The sequence below is a fragment of the Oreochromis aureus genome, linkage group 16, assembly GCF_013358895.1.
Source record: "Oreochromis aureus strain Israel breed Guangdong linkage group 16, ZZ_aureus, whole genome shotgun sequence".
In the NCBI taxonomy this organism is placed as follows: Eukaryota; Metazoa; Chordata; class Actinopteri; order Cichliformes; family Cichlidae; genus Oreochromis; species Oreochromis aureus.
The window spans coordinates 23,723,757-23,747,487 of NC_052957.1; the positions used below are offsets into that span (position 1 = coordinate 23,723,757).

The following is a 23,731-nucleotide window of genomic DNA, read 5'->3' on the forward strand; positions in this document are numbered from 1 at the left end:
ATTTGCTAAATCTGGGATTTTTGTGCAATTTCTATTCTTCTGCCATTGGACCCTAGAATTGTATGTTAAATGTTTGACTGACTGATGTCCTTATACAACGTATCAAACCCAAGCAACAATAACATCAAATACAGTAATAGTTATTCATGCAGTTATTGTTATAAGTTAATGTCATCTGTTTACGGATTGTTTTGCAAAAATAAAAGCTTGTTTCTAATTCCTGTTTGAAGAGTTGACATTGCCACTACCTCCACTGGGGTAAGTACGAGGATCAAAAGCCTACCTGGCCAACAAGAGTCAGCTCCAGTATTTCTTTACCTCTCCGCAGCTCCAGCACTTAAATCATATTAAAAAATATATGACTGCTACAGTACAAGATCTTCTGACAACACCATCTGTTCTCTGTTGGCCGGGATGACGATAAAGTGGGTTAATGGTTAATTTACCACTTTTGCATGATCGACAGACCCTTCCTGAACACACTGTGAACCCAGCCAGTGGTGCTACAGCACCAGTGAATCATCTGCTGTGGAGTCACAGTCTGTCGGAGACATCCAGGGACGCCACTTTATGTCAGTGAATGAGGTATTTAGGGGAGGTGATTGCAACTGTTGTGTCTGTAATGCTGGGAAGGCTTCTCACCTCCTGGAACATGATGAAAGCTGACTCACGGGGTGGGAAAATGGCACCTGATAGTCATCTGTGAATTTATCACTTACAGTACAAACACGGCAATATGGGATGTTAAGTTGTATAACTTAAAAAAAGGCCTTTCTATTGGACACACGATCTACTGAGACACACTCAGTGATATTTCTTATCCTGGCCACAGCTTAACACTTCAGTATACCTTGGCAGAGAGGCCAGGTTTGTGCAGCAATTTCAATGCATGCATGCAGTGTTGCATTTTAATGTGGGGAGTACACTTCTCCAAGCAAATGGACGAGATTTCCATCAGTTTACACCAAAGATAAAGACCCACAGCAGGGGAGATTATACAGGACTGAAGGACAATATGTTTACATTGCAAAGATGGCAGCAATCTGTATACCTGACATTTACCAACTCACAGCTGAAGTAACAAAAGCCAATCTGATGCCCAAATGAGGCGATGAGGTAAAGAGAGTAAAAGAGAGAAAGAAAAAGAATATCTGTTTTTTAAAAAGGCTAAAAAAGAGTAGTGGGCAGCTGAATAATGCAGGAGTACATGTGGAAATGATTCTGCCACTGAGGTAAAGAGAAGGAAAGATGTGATAAAGTAAACACTAAACAAACACGGTTCATAAAAGAGACAACTGTCTGTGGGGTGGTTGAATCCTGACAGAGAAAACAGCACTGCTCCATGTTGCTACTGTTACTTGTCTTGTAAAGATGTTCTGTTGAGGTTTAGCACTTGAATTGGTTTCTGGGAAATTGGAAAAACAAACGTACAAATATTTCAAATTGTAAAGAAAAGTAAAAATACGAGGAAACAAAAATAAGTCAAGCTTTACAGACAATCACAGAAAATATGGTAAGTTAAGCATGCTCACGGGGTGTGAAAGGGTGACTCAAAATCAAACCTGATGTTTAAAACAATAAAAGGAAAAACTGATTAAATACTTAACAAGTGGCAACCCCACTGTTAGTCTGCCAGTGGGTTTAATTTGAGATGCACTCTATTTAGAGCGCTTCACAGTGAAATAGCTATTTTAGCCCTACGACAGACAGATATTGGGTTTTTTTGTACATTAAATACATGACAATTTAATTTAACTGTTTAATTTAACTACACTGCTAAAACTAGTGAATACATTATAAACACATGAGTCCTATTTTTTTCATTACCAACATGCCCATGATTGCTAATTCAGTTTTATTTATATGGAACCAAATCAAAACAACAGTTGCCTCAAGGCACTTCATATCCTACAATAATATGGGGGGGGGGGGGGCAACAGCAATAATCAGGTGACCCCCTATGAGCAAGCAGCTTGGCAACAGTGGGGAAGAAAACATCCCTTTTAACAGGAAGAGACCTCCAGCAGAACCAGGCTCAGGAAGGCGTGGCCATCTGGCAGAACCGACTGGGGGTGAGGGGAGCAGGACAGGACAAAGACACACTGTGAAAGAACATCCACATAAACACAAACTTCAAAATGAATAAAGACTCTTTGGACAGGGAACAACATATTTGGTCTTGGAAGTTTGCTTGTAGTCTTAGCACTGATGGGCCACTTTTGTTTTAGTTGTATGCAGTTAGACACTCTGTGCGGTTAGACACTGAGATATTGCTCTTCGATGCTAGGTGAGGAGCTTGACCGATGGATTTTGTGATTCAGCTAGGGACTCTATACACCAACAAGAATAACAAGTGGATTGTAAATCCCATCCTAACCGGGGAATGAGAAGATCCAGCTCTGAGAACAAAAACATGAACAGCAAATCCTTGCAAGACCTTTCATTCACCTCCGTGGAGAGATTAGTACCTATCGTTCTCCTATTGTCTCTTCAAACATGAGACCTAAAAGATGCTTTCTTGTTGACTGTGGCCAATGGGATTTAGTGAGATTAGTAAAGACATGCTGTAAACACAATTCATAGGAAACTAAGTTGGACTGAACACATATGGCATCAAACAAAGAATGAGACTTTAAAGAGACACGTCCAAACTATCAATGCCGAATGTGGTTAGTGAGCGGGTGAACCAGGGAGGCTGTTTTTCAGCACATACGTCTGCCACGTGAATGAGGCTGAGCTTACTGCTTAACACCATGCAAACAGAGCTACTGAACAAATTAGGTGACACTTTTAGGTACACAAAGTAAAAAGCTGTATTGCAAAAAGGAGACCCTTTTCACTAGAAAACAACTCTGTGAATGGACTTTATGTGGAGTTTGAAGTGATATTCTCCAAATATCAGAATTTTGATATGTCCAAATACTGTACTGCCCAAACATACGCATGTGCTCAATGGTGCATGATAAATGAACTATTGAAGCCACTTTTCTATTTCATATGGTTAGTAAAGTAAAGTGATACATATTTTAAACTGAAGGTCAGCAAACACGTGTATCTGCCAAAGTTACTTGGCTAGCTTATGTAAGCCAAACAACACAGGAATATATAATTTTATCTATTTAAATGTTTAAAAGCCAACATATGCTACATTATTAAAGGATGAAGAAAATAGACTGGATTCCACTTCACTATTCCCCAAAATGAAGCTTCTCTCCTCAGATCGAGCCAGAATCAGGCTTGTCTGGCACAATGCAGTTTCCTTGTACAGTTGATATGAATAAAACATGTGGGGTGTATGACAAGGCCTATCCTCTGTCTCTAGTCACTTATCATTAGGGAGAGTGACACACACTAACTGCACTATGTCATAATTAGACAGCACTCCCTTCACTTGTAATCTGGAGGAATAACACACATGACAACTTTCTACTGCAGGCTAAAGCACAAGAGATGGCCACTGAACTGCTCTCTGCCACTGCAAGGGTAAAGGACTTTCAGAATGAGCTCATAGGTTTTTGAACAGTTATGTAATTTTTGTAGTTTTGCCTTTTGCACACCACAATGAAGATGTGACTGCACCTTTTCAGGTTGAATTCAAGGGGTTTCACCCAACCATTGTATTTTATAAACAGTAGACGCTCAAAGATAATTGGAAAAACTGAACTAAAATCTAATTTTTTATTTAAATACTTAGATGAAAATCTTGAAGTATAATACTATAGCACCTGAAATCTAGAACAGAATAGAACATCAGTAAATGCTTCCTCCCTTGAGATGTTCTGTCAGGGCTTTACTGGAGCCACCTTCAGTTGCCAGTTACCTGTGGATCTATTTTTTGGCAAGTTCTAATATGACTGTCCTACATCTGGTTATAAACTAGTATTTACATATTTAAAAGCTAGATACTCTGAATTCTGTGGATCATCTACTTTCAGTTGTGTACAAACAATTTGCTCGTTATGTATCATTTTGAAGCCGATGGCTTTTCACTTGCAGACGTTCGAGATTCCCGTTGCCTACATAACCCTCTAACCCTCTTAGTACACTTAGTATCAGTTGAGCATCATTTAAACACCACATCCTATCTTGCTGAGTATTCTTGCTGACCATGTCCATCCCTTTACGACAGGGTACTCTTCTTCTGATGGCGGCTTCAGGCAGGATAACGCTCCATGTCACAAACCTCAGTTTATGCTGTAATCAAATGTACTCCATAGTCAGCAGATCTCAATCCAGTAGAGCACTTTTAGGGTGTGATGAAATGGGAGAATTGTATCATGGATGTGCAGCTGACAAATTTGTACCTCATTTTTCCAGCAATTATTCTATGCTATGAAGGATAAAGGCATAAAAGCATACCAACCAGGCACTTGTAAAGTGGCCTTAATAAAGTGGCCTGTAAGTGTACGTCTCATCAGTAAAACAAACAGAAACAAACTGCTGCACAACCATATACTTGAATCCTTGCAACTCCACAGGTGTTTCCCTGTGGATTTCTTTTTAAAATAAAAACTCTCCCCTGTAACTTTTCTGAGACAAAAGGTTTGAACTCTGTTTCCTACAACTGTACTGATTTCACTTTTTTGTCTCCTAAAGAGGGAATTTTTGGTCCAACACTTGGAGTTATGTCTTGTGTGGGACCAATTTTAAGAGTCACTGTTGTTTACTGTGGGATTGTTTTCACCCACTCTTTGGTTAGCCTGAGGCACCATAAATAACTGCTTAGGTGTAGCGATTTTGTGGTGTTATGGTTAGGAAAGAAAAATCCCATTTATTGGTTCAAATACAAACTTATTCAATGTGTTTTTTAAAGCTACTATAGTGTAAATTATCCATGCAGTTATTCACACAGCTGCTAATGGTCACTTAACATTTTAAAAAAGGTTATAATAACAGCTTGAACAGTTGTTTTGCATTTATACTGTGAATGGCACAGTACAATAAGATCATGTTGTTTAGTTTTTTATTTTTTCTGTGTGAAAAAGCAGGCACAGGAATTATTATATTAGCCCAGGTCTGAGTCACTGCCTTCCAGGAAAGCTTAAGATTAACTATGACTCAAATACCGTCTTTGAACATTTTGGGCTAGATTATCAGCACAAAGAATGCAAACTGTCTCTTTCCGCTACCCCAACCTTCATCTCTATCTATCATAAAAGAGCGCGCAGGCAGAGTATGCTGTGTTTTCCACTGAATAAACTACATGTGTCATCACAGAAGATCCAGTGTGCGATCAGCGGAGGGAGGCGGGAGGCACAGGAAAAACGTGGAAAGGTTAAGTGTACACAAAGATATTGACAAGTGACTCAGAGAGAAGAAAGCGGTGTGGAAAGCTGTTGGATGGTGAGGCACAGCTGAACAGAGAGAGTCGGGAAATACAGAAACAAGAAGAAAGGAAGGTAGTGGGAGTGGGGTAGAGACTGGGGTGAAAGGGTTTAGAGTAAGAGTTAGTGAGAGAGAGAGAGAGAGACGTATGGACATGTGTTCCCTGTCCCTCTTGTATCTAGCTGCACTAATCAGCAACACCGTGTCCCTTTGGGGCACTTAAGCTCTGGTAGAAAAACACTGTGGATGTCAACAACCCACTGATCCTTTGCCTTCTGGTGGGAAAAACACACAGACACACACACAGATGTGCAGGCACTTGAGCAGTCCCTCACTTACTAATTTTTTCGGCACACACAACTCAAGCAGGGGAGTGCAGGACTGGCATCAATACACTGTTATCAGGCCCATCAGGTGACATGCCTATTCTTAGACTTTCCATATGCACTAAGGCGGGGGGAGATAGAGAGCAGCAGAGGTAAAACAGAACTGGGGTAAGAGTGCTTTTTGTGTATTTCTGCAAGTGTGTGTGTGTGTGTGTGTGTGTGTGTGTGAGAGAGAGAGAGAGAGAGAGAGATAAGGATGGCTGAAAAGGACTGGATTGTTTAACCGCTGGATTAAAGGGAAGGTTTTGAAATCTTGAAAGTCTATTAGTACAACTGCATCATTCATCTAATAAAACTAAATAAAGAATGTTATAGCTAGTAGAAAGACAGAAAATAGATCTCCAGCTTATATTTGATTGAAATGTAGTTTTTTTTAACAGAACTTTCCACTTGTGTAAAATGAGATGAACAAGGAATTTCAGAGAATTGCTACAGTAAACATCTTCTGTGTGTATGAAACAACTTTTTGACTCTAAAATCTCTGAAAATGTAAAACTTAATACAAACATCTGGCAAAACATTTCATCGTAAAGTTGTTTATTTTTTCATTTTTGTTTTTTAGGAAACACGTTTGGTCAAATTACAATGAAAAAAGAAAAAAACAGCACAAATGCGAACACATAAAAAGCATGCATTATGCATTCTCACCTGTCATTGCCGTGACTCAAAGTATAGACCAAAATGCCAAGACAAGCCAAGAGGAGGTTTCTGGATCATGTTCACTTATGACTTTCTTGCATTTTAGAGTTTAGCCTTGATTTCTTGTTAGTACAGTGAATTTTATGATAATGACTTCAAATGTAGTGATTTCCATTTAAAAAAATCATGACTGTTTTAATGAAGTATCATCTGAGGGCTCAAAGGTCACAGGCATAGGCACAGACAGTATTGATTTTTAGCCTTGTTCCTTGCACACAGAGATTTCTCCAGATTCTCCGGTTTAGCATGTCTTCGTCTTGTCAAAGTTGGTACTTTATCACCCTGGATGTATATTTGTGGAGACCGGCGTGGGAATTCACATATGCCTTATGAAATGATGGATGCATCATTTGCATGTTGCTGTAAACATGCAAGAACATGCATACTAAAAGAAATGTGTATTCACAGAGAGAGCGAGAAAGAGAAGGGAGACTTATGCGTCATGCTTCAATAGTCAGTGTTAGTGTGGTGGCTTTGCTGTTGAGGGAACCTGCACTGAAACAGATTCATCAGTGCTACAGCGGTCTGATGAATCTGTTTCAGGCAGAACCTCCCCGCTGCTATAATTCACAGAGCGCACACACATTAATACTGAAATGAAACATAGTCTTTCTGACAAACTGCACGGCCACTACATTTGATGTAGAACACAAGCAAACAAGCACTTACTCAAGTTACATTAGGTATGAACAGGTGCATGTGCAAACAGCACACGTATAAGATATGAACACAGAAACATTATTAAAAAAACACTTTCCCTTTTACTTGTCTGCTCGCTCTTGGTCTCTGAGACATGCACACAGGAGCGCAAAGAAACATGCCACCCTGCTGTGAGAGTGCTCCACCTTTGCTTGCACTTGCTGTACTTCAAGTGCCCCCTGGAAAATTGTGCTATCAAGTCATTGTAGCGTACTAAGCTTCTCACATCTAAATTCAGCTACCCAGAAATGGGTACAGAGGATTTCATTGCATGGATGCAACTTAAAATGTGCGATAAAACTCTGTAATATATTGTGTGGCCACTTTGTTAAAACAAACTAAATGTGGCCAACAAAGCTGATTCTGATTAAACACAGCCATGGCAGCCATAAAATATGGATGTTGCTGCACTCTGACCAAAAACAATTTTTTTGGAATCTCCTTTTCGTGACTTACTCTGTTGAGCAATGCACAGAAAAGAAAATTTAAAGAACATTATAACGTTACAGTGAGGTTGACCTTTGACCTTTGAATATGAAACATCATTGTAATGTTTTTGTAACTGCAAACAGCGGTGATAAATAAGATATCCAACCATAATTTATTATAAATAGTAATTCAATTTGTATGCACGGTGAGTTTGACGAATGATGCGTGCTAACTCTTGTTTGCTTGTTGACTGGGAAGCGTAGAATAATCTGATATCACTGTGTTGTTGCTGCAACACCATAATTAACGTTCCTCCGTGCAACCCCATCAACACGACTGACACATTAATGATGACATGATAATGACACTGTTGTCATGTCAAGGCCTCGCCTTCAGGGCATCAAAACACGAGGTTAATGTTGTGAAAGGGTCTATTATATTAACCAAAAACAAAATCACTGCATAAACTAACCAAGTAGTTTTGTTTGCCAAATCTAACAAACTGTGATTGAACATTTAAAAAAAATAGTCAAAAGTTTGGACACTCTCACCCATTTTTACTAACTGGATGAATGATTCCTGATCTGCTAGCTACTGTACAGCTTGGTCATCATATTTAATAACTGCCTGACTGGAACATCTCAATTATGTACATGGGATGCAGTTTAGAGGACGCCCATTACAGTTACGGTTACTTAAGAGGCAGCTCTATCCTTCATCCACACATACAACAGGCAGCAAACGTGCTTCCTGCTCCATGGACCAAAGCTGGAGGGGGATTAAAACATTATGAATTGAACAGGACAGAGTCCGGTAACAGCCGCTCTACTGTATTCTGTACCCCTGCACAGCTAGCACACACACACACTTGAATGCACACACATGGACGTATTTCCTTTTTTTTCCTTTGTGCAGATTGTTTTTAAGAGCATGCTTTGGATTGTGGCTCCATATGGAATAGCAGTCAAGAGAGAGGCATCAGGCAGCAACACATAGCTTCATTAACACTTAAAGGCAATAGATGTGGGAAGAAAGGGCAAGAAATACACGCACAGAACTACAATAATAAATGTCCGTTTCCACTGTGAATAATACCAAGATAGAATCACGCACGTTGCGTACACACAATTACTGACTCAGAGGGTAAATTACACCTTCTATTATAAATCCCCACGTACAAACAAGTCTAGACTTGACTCCTGGTGGGAAACGATGGTTCTCTAATTAGAAGTGAGAAGCAACACATTGAGTTTGTGTGTGTGTATGTACTGACATATGCATGTGTGTGAATAATTTGGCCCCGGTTGAGGCTGGACTAACAAACATCAGGGGTTGAGATAAATCCCAGGTGACCGCAGGTGTTCATAGTAGGAATACACAGGTGGAGTGAAAAATGACCTGTCATGGGGTTTTTTTTTAACCTACATTGTACAAAATGAATTTAGAGCAAACTGGCAGCATTCTTTGAGCAACTCAGACCCCCCCTAAAGTCCTTCTGGGTCTGAGTTGTTGTTTCCTTAACCTCTGGGACTGCACCACCATTGCTTCATTGTCACATAAACCTTAACTGTTTTGACTTGTCAGAATTTCTCCTGTACTCCTTTTACAGAAACACATGCTTGAAAAAAAACAATTCACCAAAACACAGCCTCACGATCTGTGTCCGCTTGCTCATGGAGTCTCCACGTATGGGTAAGCCATTCAGTTATTGATTACAATCGTCATGTCTCCCCAAATTTTACCAAATCTGACTTCACTGATAGCAAACCTTGAGCATGCACTCTCTCTGAAACAGAAGTCCTGGCCTAGCTGCTGCAAGAACTACACAGACCACAAAAGCTGGGCAGCAGTTTTCTGTTTTGCAAGCATGTTCATCCACACAGAACTATTCCCCAATTTCCATCACATGTACGGCATCAATAAATAACGCTTTTCCGAGCCATGACAATTCCATTATGAATATTTCACCGCCTTCTTTCTTTTTTAACATTACACACTCCTGAATACTTCATGCTTTTCTAGCCTTAACTAAGCACTCCACACAAAGAGCCATTTAGCTCCAAACGACTTCGAGAGCAGAGACTGAAGCGACAAGTCATCACTTCGCCCTCAGCCCCTCAGCACAAGTTCATAAACATAATTTAAATCAAGAAAAGGTCTCTTAAGTTTAGAAATTGGACTCACACATCAAACACTCTCGTCCCTGTCACATGTCAGTAGATGCTCATTTTTGTACCTCATACTGCTGCATCTCAGCTCACTGGGCTTCATCTATCCGTCACAATTCCCATCTTCACTGTCAGTAAACAATAATTGTGCTTCTGGCTGTGAATATCCTTTTATGAATTCCTTATTTATTCATTTATTTGAATGCAGGACACCTGCTGCAGTCATGATAGCATTGTGGCTAATGGTGGTAATGTTTTAAACAACTTAATGGATAGCCATGACATTTTATACAAATAACCATGGTCTCTGACTCTTTTCTGTTGTTCAGTTGATTCAGGATGGGTGTTTTTTCAGTTATGAGAGGATTTCTTTTTCTTTATTTAATCAGCCAAGAGGATAACGAACAGCAACAAGAACAAAAATCTTCCCTATGTGGTCTACTGTCAATGTGGAGCCTGTTTGCATGTAATGGCTTGTATGTTATCTCCACTATACAGCACATCACATGGCTAGAAGAACGGGCCTGGATGTGTCGCCATCTATCTTCTCTGTGTTACACTCATCTACAACAGCATCACGATATGTGCGTCACCACATACTTTGTCCAAACAAACAAGCAAGCCTGGGGACTGCAGGGCATAAACAAAACAAATCCTATATTAATTATTTTCATTTTTACTGGGTCACAAACGTGCCCCTTGTGTTGTGACACTGAAATCATAAATGGCTCGGCTTCAGCTTGCCATCTAATTTCATTTTTAGGAACATAATGTCACAAAGTTGACATTTTTGAGATGTGAAATTCAGATTTACTTGTTCCATTTTATTTAGTTTCTTCTTAAAGAGCAGAAGAATCTATAACTGACAGCATGCATGGCACCTCATTGCATTTTTTTGTGCTTATGTTGGAGTTTTTCTACAATACCATTAACCCTCATCCGTCCTGTCCTCGTGTGCAAACTGTATATCTCAAAGTGTTCAGCGGTCTCTTCCAGCACCTTTAATAACATTAGCTCAAAACACATATTAATATTGAGTATCTGAGGTGGCAGTTTTTCTAAAGAGCTCAGCAGCAACCAGTGGCACATTGAAGGATGTATATGACACAAGGACCTTGGTGCTTCGCCGAGTGTCCTTGTCGTTTACTCTTACCTTCCCTCACCATCAGTGCTGCTGCCTACATCTCACATCAGTGGGGTAATCAAATAAAAACCGGCGCGAATCAGCAAATCTATCAAATGAAGCTGATGCGTAAGTTCAATAAGGAAGATCTGTAATCACCCATCTGCCTGCTTTCCTGGGTGTTCAGCTGCTTTTCTGTTTACATGTTTACCGCTTTCCCACGCTGTCAATCTCAATACTGACATCATTACTCCAGTCCAATCATCTTCTCACCCGCATTCTTTGAGCCAGTCAGCCTCCACTTTGCATGGTTTAAATCTGCGCTCTCCCGTCATTCTCCCTTTTAGACTGTCTTTCGTGCAGCCCACCGCCTCCCCATCTCCACCTCAGACATCACAGCCAGAGCTCTATTCAAGCCTCAATCCTTATCTTCACCACTGCCAACATCTAGACTCCAGGGTGGGCGGGGTCCTGTCCTAAATCCTATCGCCACTGGGATTCACTTCTGCCATGAGGGGTTATCGGAGTATAATCTGCAAATACATTAATTTCCGTGTCTCAGTAAATCATGTTAAATTCTTCCATGTGATCTCTCCTTATTGAATTTGATTTAGGAGACGAGCGTGCCACAAACACAGCAACACTCGCATGTATAAAATAATATTGCTTGTAACACTGTTGGATGACAAACATCCTGCACATTATCCAGGCTGTAAAACAGGATGGTCTGTACAAAACTACCCCTACACACTTCCACTGTAAGATCGGGGGTGTGTGTGATGGCAGGTATCCTTTGAAACATCCTAACACCCTCCCAGACTATGACAGCCAGCTGTTCACTTCCTCTTTCAGTGCAGCCATACAGAACCACTATAAAAACAGCTGATATGGTTGGAAAACAAGTTTTGAGAAATACTTCTGAGTGCCTAAAAGCTTTGCTTCAGCAACAATGGCTGAAAAAAAACATTAAATTGAATTAATGAGTGATGGAACAACATGTTTTCCCAGCTTTACAAACAAAACGTTAATAATATGTTAGTCTTTTCTAAGATCATGCACTCTGCAAGCTGTTGAGTTTTATAACTATGAGAAAATGCTTTTCTGCAATATTGTGAGATTATTTGCTTTGTAAGGGAGCTTTTCTCACTTTTACGAAAAGTGATGCAAGAAAACGCGATGACTTTCCTTTCTTTTTTTTTGCCTGATGGATACATTTCAAAAATGGCTGAGACCTGGCTCCTCTGTCGATTCTCATTCTCCTATAAAGTCTCAAATCTGACATATTTTGCTCTTCCTTGCATTGATTCGTGAGTGTCACTTGCCCATATTCCAGCTCTATTCTCACTGCTCGGAAAGACTGCTGATTTAGTTAGAAAGACGTGTCTGCACCCCTCTGCTGTTGCAACCTTCTTTGTCAGTGTCAACAGAATCTAGAGTTACTGTCGAGAGATTAGGAGACCTTTTCTTGCTGTCGTTGGTGAGTTGGAGGGCAGCGGTAGGACATTTGGCCCCCATCATCAAGACTTTGGCATGCAAAAGACTGGTCCTGCTCAGTCTAAAAGGATCAGATTTTACTGACGGGTCATTTTGGGGCAGGTCTAGGGGAGCCAGTGTTGCCCTTGCAGGGAAAAGTGATACAGCAAAGGACGAGGAAAAATAAATAAAGTGCACCACACACAGATAAGAGGAAGATAAGGAGCCCACCACACAGGCTGTGGAGGATTAGACTGCAAGCTTAAAAAGGCAAGGAAAGATCTCAAGGTAGCATTCAAATGCACAATGCAAGTCAATGGCAAATGCATACCGAGTCAGAACTCAGAGAGCTGGTTTAATGGTTTGGAACTTATTTATAGCATGCCTCTGTCTGATGACATTTGGACTAGTAAAAACACACAGTATGTATCCACCGCCTGCCATAAACCAAGCGTGAAGACAGCCATCAGCCCTGCTCCTTCACTGGTTTTAGAACAACAAAAGAGAGCAAACAATGAACATGTTGAAAACCCCGGGGAGACAGACGCAGCAGTCAGATCATTAAATCAGATGGTTAGAGGAACCAAAATGTCAATAAAAAAAGAATGAATACAAATAATGAATAAAAAAAGAATACACTCAGAGCAATAAAGAAAGCCCAGCACCAAAATCACAATCTGGATCATATTTGGTATGTAACTGCACTAATCACACTTCTTTTTATACAGGAAACATAGACATTATAGCCTCAACTGAACAGTTATTAAAGCTAGGTTCTATTCATGAGCCTGCTGTCACAGATCAGTCCCTTGACATCGCCATACAGACAGTAAAGAATTACACATCTCACAACTCCTTAAAGATTATATTAGAAAATAAAGTATCGCATTGCTTCAGAGTCTATACCTGTGTTCTGTGAAAACGCAGTCCTTGTGTCAAGCTTAGCTTAGCTTGGCTTAAAGAATGGGAGCAGAGGGAAACTGCTAGATTAGCTCTCCTAAAAGTGAAAAACTATACCTACTTACACTTTTAAACCATGCTAAATAATCTAATGCATTTATGCTCAATCTGTTTGAAATGAAAACTTGTAAATAAGGATTGATAGTTAGTGTGTTTACATGTACTAAAATGGGTTATAGATGGGATTTGTCGACTAAGTTTATTTCCTAAACACAAATAAAAAAAAATAGAGTCTTAAAGGGGTAAATCAGTTCCTTGAATATGTGCTCTGATATAATGCTGTTTCTGTTTTGATCAGCTTTATAAACACACCTGTGTTGGCACAAAACGTCTGCTAATTTATTTGTGTGGTTTGACATGCTGTCTGAGCTTGTCAGAAACGATAAGGATTTACACTTTACATCCGACTACTGTAGCGTTAGGGCGCGTGGGGGGAGGGGCCTAAGTCCTCATTGAAATTGAAGATTAAAGTAAGAAGAAGCAAAGCTCTTACTCAGAAAGTTTCTGTGTTACTGCATTTCTAAAACAACGCTCTGTTCTCAATCTGCCTGTGTTCATTTATTTGCAGAACAGGCCATTTTCTACGACATTTCACAAGTGGATGCTTCCATCTCCGGTGTATCCATCACTGTTTTACGCCAGTGATTTAGAAGGGCTCTCAACTTATTTGTAAATGGCTTTTGAAAAGCACACAGGTGATCGCGGTTTTGCCCACAACAACAGCTGAAACACACCTCTAGCTTTCCACCAGAAACAAAGCAGTGACCACAAGGAGTTTTGAAGACAATCTAACAAAAAAGTGATCGTTTGTACCATCTGATTTTAGCAGCATTTTTCTATTATCATGTGCACATGAAAAAGGGGCCTCCTCTCTCCTCTCTCCTCTCTTGGGAAAAATTAACACCTGTCTCTTACCCCCTTTATCTGTTTCTGTTTCTCTTGATGTACAGGCTAAGGGTAATTGCCTCTCTGTTATTTTATCCTTAACGCAAGGGTTACGTTACATTAGGCATCATTATCCTTTAATCTCGATTTAGTGTTAGTGCATTATGCATTATTCCTTGAATTAAATATTCAACATGAGATAATTTTTGGAATCAGCATATCTAGAAGACCTCTTACTGTGAATGTTTCAGTGGTTGCCACCCTAAAGATGTATCGCATGAGGATTATATTCTGTTTCTATCTATACCACAAATTATTCAGTACTGTAAAAAAAAAGAGAGAATGCTAGGAAGGGAGGACAGTTCAAGTTTTTCATCAAATGCATGGACATAATGGGCAATACGCTGCTCAAAAAAAAGGAATGGAACTGTTAAATCACACATCAGTTGATGATGAATGAAATAACCAAGTTGAGAGTCTTTACATAGATACATTGTGTAATTCAATTAAAACAAAATGGCATAACAACGGTCAGCGGGAAGCAAAATTGTCAATCCTTTAAGCACAGGATTTAAAAATCACACTAACAAAAAACATAGTTGAAAGTTGAAATCACAGATTGATCTGATTTGTGTGTGTATCACTCCCACATGCCTGTATGCACTCCCAGGAACTGGGCATGCTCCTAATGAGACTGTGAATGGCTCCTGGGGGATCTCCTCCTAGACCAGGATCAGGGCAGGATCACTGACCTCTTCCACAGTTTGTGGAGCTACTTAGTAGCATCGAGTTGGGAACACATTTCAGATGTTCTCAGTTGGATTCAGGTCTGAGGACTATAAAGGACAGTCAGTGGTGTCAATGCCTTAGTTGCTCAGGAACTGTTTATACACTCTGGCTCCATGAGGTCGGTCATTGTCCTGCACCAGGAGGAACCCAGGCCCACTTCACCAGCATAAGGCCTAACAATGGGTCTGAGGATTTCATCCTGGTATCTAACAGCAGTCATGATAATGTTGGCAAGCACACTGAGATCTCTGTCACCCTGCAGGAATGTGCCTCCCAAGGACACCGCTGACCCACTGCCAAACCAGTCATGTTGGATGACGTTGCAGGCAGCATAACATCCAGCATGGTGTCGCCAGCATATTTCACACTTGTCACATGTACTCAATGTGAACCTGATTTCATCTGTAAGGAGAACGGGGCACCAGTTGCAGAGCTGCCAGTTCTGGTGTTCACTGGTTAAATACAAGTTGAGCTGCTGGTGCTGGGCTATGAGTGCAGGTCCCACTATTGGAAGAAGTGCTCTCATGCCACATTCTCACAGTTTTGTTAGAAACAAGCACATAAGTAGTACGTTTAGCCCACTTGGGGTCACTTTGTAGATCACTGGTAATGTTGGTCCATCATACTAGAACTGCAAAATGGTCTGCGGCCACCACCAGCAAAACATAAATTCTCTTTTGGAGGGCTGTCTTGTTGCTTCTCCAGTGCACCTGTTGTCACTTTTATGTATACCAAAACAGATGAAATGGATCAGTCTGCGAGACTGATGAATCTGTCCAGGTTTATTAATTGTTCTTAATTTTTTTCAGTATTATTTATTAACTCTGGACTTCTAACTTTTTTGGAAAAGTTTTTTTTCCCTGTTTTAAATACATCACATTACAGTGGATCTCTAGTCTTTATTAGATAAAAATAATTAGAGTAGTAGTAAACATTTTTTCTGCTTAGACATTACATATTCTAAGTGTAGATGATGAGTATTACAGGTTAATACCATTCATATCAGATTGGGTTGCACAAGATGATCATGATATGAGAGCGTCTGATGATGAGGGCCATTGGTGGTCCACTTATGGATGAGTGGCCACCACTCATGGTCAACAACTCAATTTCTAACTGAAAAACAACAACATCGAGGGAGACCGGAAAGTGGAGTGGGTAGGATGCATACCACATGGATGCCCTGAGCAGTGGAGTCCCACCACATATGCCCTGAGCAGTGCAATCCCAGCCGGAGACCATTTGCAAAATGCCATTCCCCCGCTGCCACTCTTTCATTTTTTGCCCTTTTTTCCTCCATCCCTGTTAAAAAAATAGCAGAAAAACCTGAAAATAACTTTAAAATCTTTAATTTTTAAAATTCACAACTAAGAAGAATGTATCCTTAAGGCAATCGCTCTGACATTTTGACAGCTGTGGTTCACATGACTTAAAGGAAAGAACTGAGGCTCCATTTTAAAGTGCAAGAGGTTCTAGGTTCATCCTTGACTTCCAACTTCAACAAAACAACGTGACTCACACAAGTACAAATAGAAAATGCTTTATTAAGTCTACCGACTGGTTTAAGATTGGGTGGGAAAGTGATAATGCTTCCTAAAATTGTATCCAAACCTACACAGTCTTCGGCAGCTGCTTCGCCTAAAATATTACGACTGATCACATGAATCATAAATCTGTCAATTCTTTGATAAATGATAAAGATGAAGGAGCTACAAGAGCTTCTTGAGCTAAAGTTTGTCACTTTTGTATTGCTTGAATTACAGTGAAAACCCTTGACCTCGTATTTTCCTTCTCTCACTCTCTCATTGCTCGGTGTGCACAGTTATAAAACACTCCTACATTTTGACTCCTCGCATGCTGAGGTTTGGACGCTATCATGTAAAACACAATGCAAAACAGTTAATGATGCAGCAGAGAAAAATATTAATTACGCCCCCGTAAAATATACTGAAACTGTGCAGGATTCAAATTCTAATTTATGAACACAAATCTTAATCATTGTAAGTATTCAGTTCAATAATTATTACTACTCTTCTAATGAGAATCTACATTGTCTATTTTATTTCTGTTGTTTGTTGTATTTAACTGCACGGACTGATATTCATAGGATGCTCTAGTCTAGTATGACTACTTAAAACACTTTCCCATTCACACACACTCATACAGAGCTTATATAAATATACATATAGACCCTCTATCTGTCACAAACAATCTGGGGTCTCTATTATACGATCTAATATATGATCAGTCTCTATTATTATATCACCATCTAGTTTTAAATAGTCTTTAAAATACATATCCAGTCATGAAATAGGTGAATCTGGCACAAACATCAGACCAACAGATGGGATTTCTACACTTATACTATGGGATAGTCAACAGCTGCAACATGCTGACATGGGATCTCAAGGAAGAGACACTGTTCAACCTGAGACTCAGTATCTGTCTGCAATGAGGAATTTTTTTCCCTTGTTTTCAACATTCAAATGTGGTACAGAAAAAATGCCAGGAAACTAGTTTGCACCAAGATCAAGATCTTAAAGCATGGTGAGGTGAGAAAAACAAAAACAAAAAAACAGTCCTGTGAAATCAAGCTGTAGATCCAAGTTACCGGCGGCCTGATTGGTCTCCAAAAATATCTTAGTGTAAAAGGCCACTACAGGAAAAAGGGAAAATGGTAACAGAAGACTTCAGAAAGAAGAAAGAAATCAACAAAACCTGTTGCTTTGCTAAGACGTTTGGAGCCAGACTGGGAAAACAAGAGAAACTTCTCTAACCTGGACGAAGGGGATGCTTGATGTGCTGGATTCAGGTTCGATGAGCACTTTGTGGTCCCAGAGGAGCAGGCAGCACGCACACGTGAATGTCATTATTTTTGTGATAGCTTTTTTGCCAACATTAAAACGAATGTAAATACTGGGAAAAGGGTTTATCGATATTCATTTCAAGTTATTTAAGCTTATTTTAATAAGCACACTTTTAGTATAAGTTCAGTCGTCTGTTTTAACTGCGGCTCTGCAACAGCCAAAAACAAAAACAGGAGCGATTTAAAGCTTCCTGTTACGATTAAGGACTCAAGTACAGTAACAGTAACCTGTTGTTTGTTGTTCGTTTTAACCAGAATCTCCTTGCGCTCCCCTGCCAAAGAAGAAGAAAAAGCAGTACAGATATGAGCAGACTTCACAGAATCTACACAGGCTTTTTGCCAGCATGGACAGAGAGGCTGTCCACATTGAGGAGCAAAGGGAATATGAGGAGAGGGCTCGCAGAGAGGCAAGTGAGCATGAAAGCTATGAGAAGGGCATGCAAATGGCAATGCAGAAGAAAATGCAGAAAGCTTAGAACAACAACTACAGATTTATCTCAGCTTAATGTTACCTCATGGCTCATAGACACTCACATCACAAAGGGACTGTACTGAAAAATACATTGTTTAATATATAAGAAATTGTGTATATTACTGCATATTGTGTATAAAATTGGAGAGGCTTGGCGCACATACAAGCATACCCTCACAACTTTTTGTTGCCATGTGACTTTCCCGCTTAGCCACTACACCACAAAGGCACCAACTGTGCACATTTCCTCTGAGTGGACTCTAAGCAAACTAGAAAGTAGTATAATAGGAACAACTATGTGTCCCTGAGGTCTGCAGCAGACCATGTGTGCCTTCACACAGACTGCCCTACCTTTAGATGACGAGTGAATGATCCAGCATTTCTCAACACTTTGCTAAAACAGTATCTAAGAACAAAGCAAGTGTTTAGAAGAGAAGATTGATGCCCAGCACTTCACCTAAAAAGCAGAAACATCACTTCTGGAGACTTTCTGTCAGTTTTTAAGTGCAGTATTTTGTTCGCTTTCTTTCAGCATTTATTACCTTGCTCTTCTAAAAGCAAACATGAGGAGACGTCAGCAAGATTCTCCTACTGAGAACATCACAATAGACCGCTATGAAGTTTGGCCTTGGAACATATGGATCGTGACTCTGCTGCCACAAAAGCAGGTCTGTCAAAGCTGTTATTAAGGAGCAGTTCTGTGACTGAATGATAGGAAAGATGCTGCAGCATTACTGCAGACATGATAAGGTTTTCAGTAAGCCCGCTGTGCATATTCCTGTGTGTCAATCATTCCTGTGTATAAACACGTGAGAACACAGCTGACAGATAACATTCACTTTCCTATGCTCAAGAGAAGAGAAGAGAAGAGAAGAGAAGAGAAGAGAAGAGAAGAGAAGAGAAGAGAAGAGAAGGGTCAAATTTGGCCTGTTGTAGATCCACAGCCATGCATCACTGTACTTGGCTTCCTTACTTGGCTTTGAAAATGCTTTATATTTTATGCAAGACCAATAATATGAAATAATCTCCAGAAGCAGTGTATATATATATATATATATATATATATATAGATAGATAGATAGATAGATAGATATAGATATAGATATATATCTATATATATAATGAAATTACCTCCTCCTCTTTGGCATGGTGCTGTATAAAAAGAATCCAGAGAGTGAACATGCAAACAAACTCTCAAGCACACAGAAACTACAACGTGTGACCTTCAGGTTTGATCATCTGCAATGCAGTGATTAGTTTTATTAATGTAGAAGGAGTCTGCATTGATAAGAGTTCACATAATCGACAAGAAAACTATTTTTCTTGTCATACTGCCAATCAGTGTAGTCATGTCAGTGCTGAGTTTCTCTCCCGTTAAAGAAACTGGTTGTGGATTAAAGGAACTGCTCCATCCCTGACATTACCAATCCATTACAGGAAAAAGGCAAACCTGTGCAATACTTGTGTCACTATGTCAACATTCTTATCCCGCATCACCACTCCATGCTTGGACTCACCATGCACTGCTTCAGCCTTTAGTGCCTTGCGAACATGCTGCTCCACAATCTTAGCAAAAGATGTTGCCTCCATTGCTCCAAAGGCCAGCTAACTTAATTTTTTTCCTCATTGTATTTTAGCAATAAATGTCATAACATTTGGAATAAAGATGTATGCCTTGAACTGTTGCTCGGGTTCTCACACTCCTCCTGCTGTCCTCCAGTGCTTGGCACAACCTTTTAACCCAGTCACATAAGCGTGGCCACCTTCTCACACGAACAAACACGTGCATATCTTGCCTGTCACCCATTCGTAAAGACCCTGCCAACATCTTCCCACCAGAAACTTCCAACATGCAGATAGCCATATCCTGCAGATAGTGCTGACACTTCCTTAATCGGCTGGAGGTAACCAGAAATGCCTAGCGCCGTCATGTCATGGCTAAATGGTGTTGGTGACACAGTCTCTACTGCATGTGACAGAAAGCAAGACCTATCACTGAGTCACCAAACAAAAAATGTTCACGTCCACAGAAAAAAAAAAAAAAAAAATTGTATGGCTGCCAAGCTTAGCTATATTTTCTTTGTGTGTTTCCACTTCTGCTATCTGACATACTGAATCTGAGTGCTTCCCTGTCTCTAGCCTAGTGTGTATAACAGAAAACAACTGGCCTTTCTGTGCAAAGAGCCGTGCACTCACCGCCACAAACAGGTTACTTAGTCACTGTCATCATCTCTCGCTCTCTCTCCCTTTCTCGCTTTGTGTCTGAATAAAGGACAACAGCCACAGGGGGGACCCGCCTAAAACTGTGGGAAGTGAACTTCGAGACAGGGATGTGAAAGAGGTGGAAATGACACCTAGAATAAGAACTTCCATCATAAAAATGTTGGCAAACCTATGTAAGTGTCCAGAAAAAAGGTCTTATTTACAGTAAATATGATGGAAGCTTTGAGGCAAATGCCATTTTGTTTAGTTTTTTGTTTGTTTGTTTGTTCGCTTGCTTGTTTTTGATTTTGTGTGTGTGCTTGTTTTTATTTTTATTTTTTATAGATTTGATTTTAAAAATTGCAGGGAAAGTGTTCGGAAGTGCAACATTGCTCCCAAACTATGTACACAAAAACAAATAGAGAGAGAGAGCTAGAGAGAGAGCAGGAGAGAGAAAGCAGCAGCAGTACAATACTGCCTACTGCACTGCAGCAAAAATCTACACAGCATACCACAGCCACCACACAACCTCCAGCACTGCCAGGAACAGACCCTTGTGCTGAGGGAGAGGAGTGATGGATGAATGTGGAACGTACACGTGTGTGTGAAACTGGTAAAGACAAGAAGACCCAATGATAGAAGAGAAAGGAAAAATGGCATTTTTGTTAGGTGCCTTTTCCAAAAGACTCAAATCCCAGGAGAACTTTTATATGCTTGTGAAAACATGCATGAAACCCAGCTAAACACTGCACACTAGAATTTCTAAGGACATCGTCCGAGTAAAATACAACAAACAATGGATGATCACCTAATTAGGCCAGCTTCATTTTAATCAAATTCCATGAACAAATTAAAGCCAGCAAGCCCAAACTCCTACTGTTAAAAAGCTCTATATCAACAAGAAGATAGAGAAAAGTCCCCTGAGCCAGCTGGTCGTGAGGCTCAGTTTCTCCAAAATGGGCACTGAGAACAACAGTTAATTACCCGGCATTGTGAACTGGAAAAAGCTTAGCCAAGTCAAACTTTTTAATATTTCCATTATAATAAATACCTCTTCAAACTGGAGTAGGCAACATGTTTTTAGCAATACCGAACCAAAAATTCATAACAACCTTTAAGTGTATTGTAATTCATTTGGTCAGAGAGGGAAAAAAAGACTCTTGCAACCCTGCTGGACTCTACTTAGAGGCTTTAGAAAGTCTAGCCAATCAGGTACTTTCAGGCCAGATGAGATGATTACTGAGTAGTAAACAGTAAAGTGCCAAAAAGTCTTTGCTCGCAGCATGATTCAAACCATGGCAATTATTCCTTTATTAAAAAAACAGTAGTTTTCTTTGCTGTGGCCAGAGTGCCGAAGAATTAAACAGGTGGTAATAAATCACCTCCAGCTGAAATCATTGCAACATTACACTATTTTGTTGGAAAATTGTGAAACCCTTGTCCATCAACGGACACAGTGAAAGAGCGACAAATCATAATTAAGGGTTCCCAAAATATAGCAAACATTGCACACCATGGACAAAGACTTCTCAGAATCTGGATAAACTGAATTCTGTCCAAAGAGAAAACTTTGAACAGCTATGACAAAACATGCACTGAACTTTGAACAGACAATACAGAGCAGGCAGTTATCTGGGCACCACGAGACACCAGAAATGGCCGAAAAACTGAGTGACCACAATCTGGCTACTGAGCGAAACCTGGCAGAAGTAGAAGCACAGTGAAGCCTGAAAGGAATAGGGCCCCGAGTTGTCTACCAAAATAAACTGTAAGTATCAAGAATGACACACTCCAAAACAAAACTCTGTGTTTAGTCAGGGGAAGCAAAACACAGTATGTCAGAGCAGGTTACAGCCAGGAAGAAAACCAGCAAGAAACATGAGCAGCTGACTCTTTTCATTGTTTTTAACACCAAGATTCATGTCATTTCTTAGTATGTTATAACTTTGCTCTAGTCTGTCTGGCAATGACCAACAACAGCACAAGCAAGAGTAGCCCACAGACAGTAAACAGCTACAACATGTAGAAGATAGTCTGCAAAGCTGTCCGTAGGCTGTGCGTCGGACCAACACAGAACCATACTGGAGCCCTATCTAAGCTTCCACTGGGTGAGAGGGTACACTGTGGACAGGTTATCACTTTATGGCAGGGCTAACACCAAGATACGCACCTATGATCAAATTAGAATCACTAATTAACCTAACGTCTCTGTCAGGTAGGTCAACAACCCCCCTGGCAATCCTGTGTCGCTAGGGAAAAGTGTGCAAATCTTTAACCAGTTAATATTTAATGGAGGTTGATGGCAGTTGCTAAGTAAAACTGATCACAAAGGAGGAGTTGCACCAAAAGCCTCTTTGTGATTTCTACCATAGTCTTGAACAGTCTACATGGTGGGTAGTGAGAGGTCTGCAAACACTTGCAAACTAGTTGCCAAGTGGTGGTGAAGCTTGAAAAATTGTGATGCACACCAGAAATGGAGAACATTCACTTTTAAAGTATTTGGACATATTTCAAAATGTTTGTTGAGTAGTTTGTGTGAGTGTTTGCAGACATGTTGCCATCTTGTTTGCAAACTGCAGGTGACCACAGCAATTTACTAGTAACCAAAGCAATCAAAAGAACATTTTCAGTGCAGCATCGCATACCTGTTTTCATCTAATGACTACCACTAACCTCCATCAACCATTTGCCATATAGTAAAGTAATACACATTTTACCCTAGTGACCTGTGGTTGCTGGTATCTAGGCCTTTGTGTGACAGGGGGTTATCATGCATGCCTTTAGATGGCAAAAGAAAATCAGAGTAACCAAAGAGAACCCACACAGGCAGGCAGAACATGCAAACTCCACACAGAGGGGCCCCAGCCAGCGGATTGTGACCTTCTTGCTGTGAGGTAACCACCACATCAGCTGCCTTATAAAGAGCTTTTCGCAATTACAAATTCACCGTACACTGAAAACACACTGTTGCAACAGAGATAATGACAGAGAGAGAGAGAGAGTGAGGAAAGAACGTAAGTGCATCCTGCTAAGTAAAGACCACAGTCAGATGATGGACAACAGTAATAAATGAGCTACAGGCCAGCGGTGAGTCATGAAATCATATCAGCAATCAATCATAATCAAATCAGTAAAATGTACTTTCAGCACAGGAAAGAAGCAGGCCCAGCTGAACTGGCTCTGTGTTTCTCTCCAACAGTCCTCATTGCTGTAGCCCAGAACAACAGCGAGCCATCACTTTAGCCGTGTGCCTTT

General features: G+C 40.3%; 1 protein-coding gene across 2 annotated transcripts in view; it reads right to left on the reverse strand.

The window, feature by feature from the left end:
* Nucleotides 1-23,731, reverse strand: part of fgf14 (fibroblast growth factor 14) — a 108,058-nt gene that overhangs the window by 69,852 nt on the left and 14,475 nt on the right. Inside the window, exon 1 of one of the 2 annotated variants that reach the window (XM_039600514.1) lies at nucleotides 19,792-19,858. The exons of the other annotated variant lie outside the window; for it this stretch is intronic. The gene's annotated coding sequence lies outside the window, so the exon portion shown is untranslated. Of the gene's footprint in view, nucleotides 1-19,791; nucleotides 19,859-23,731 lie in introns of those variants that run through there. 2 annotated transcript variants of the gene reach the window in all.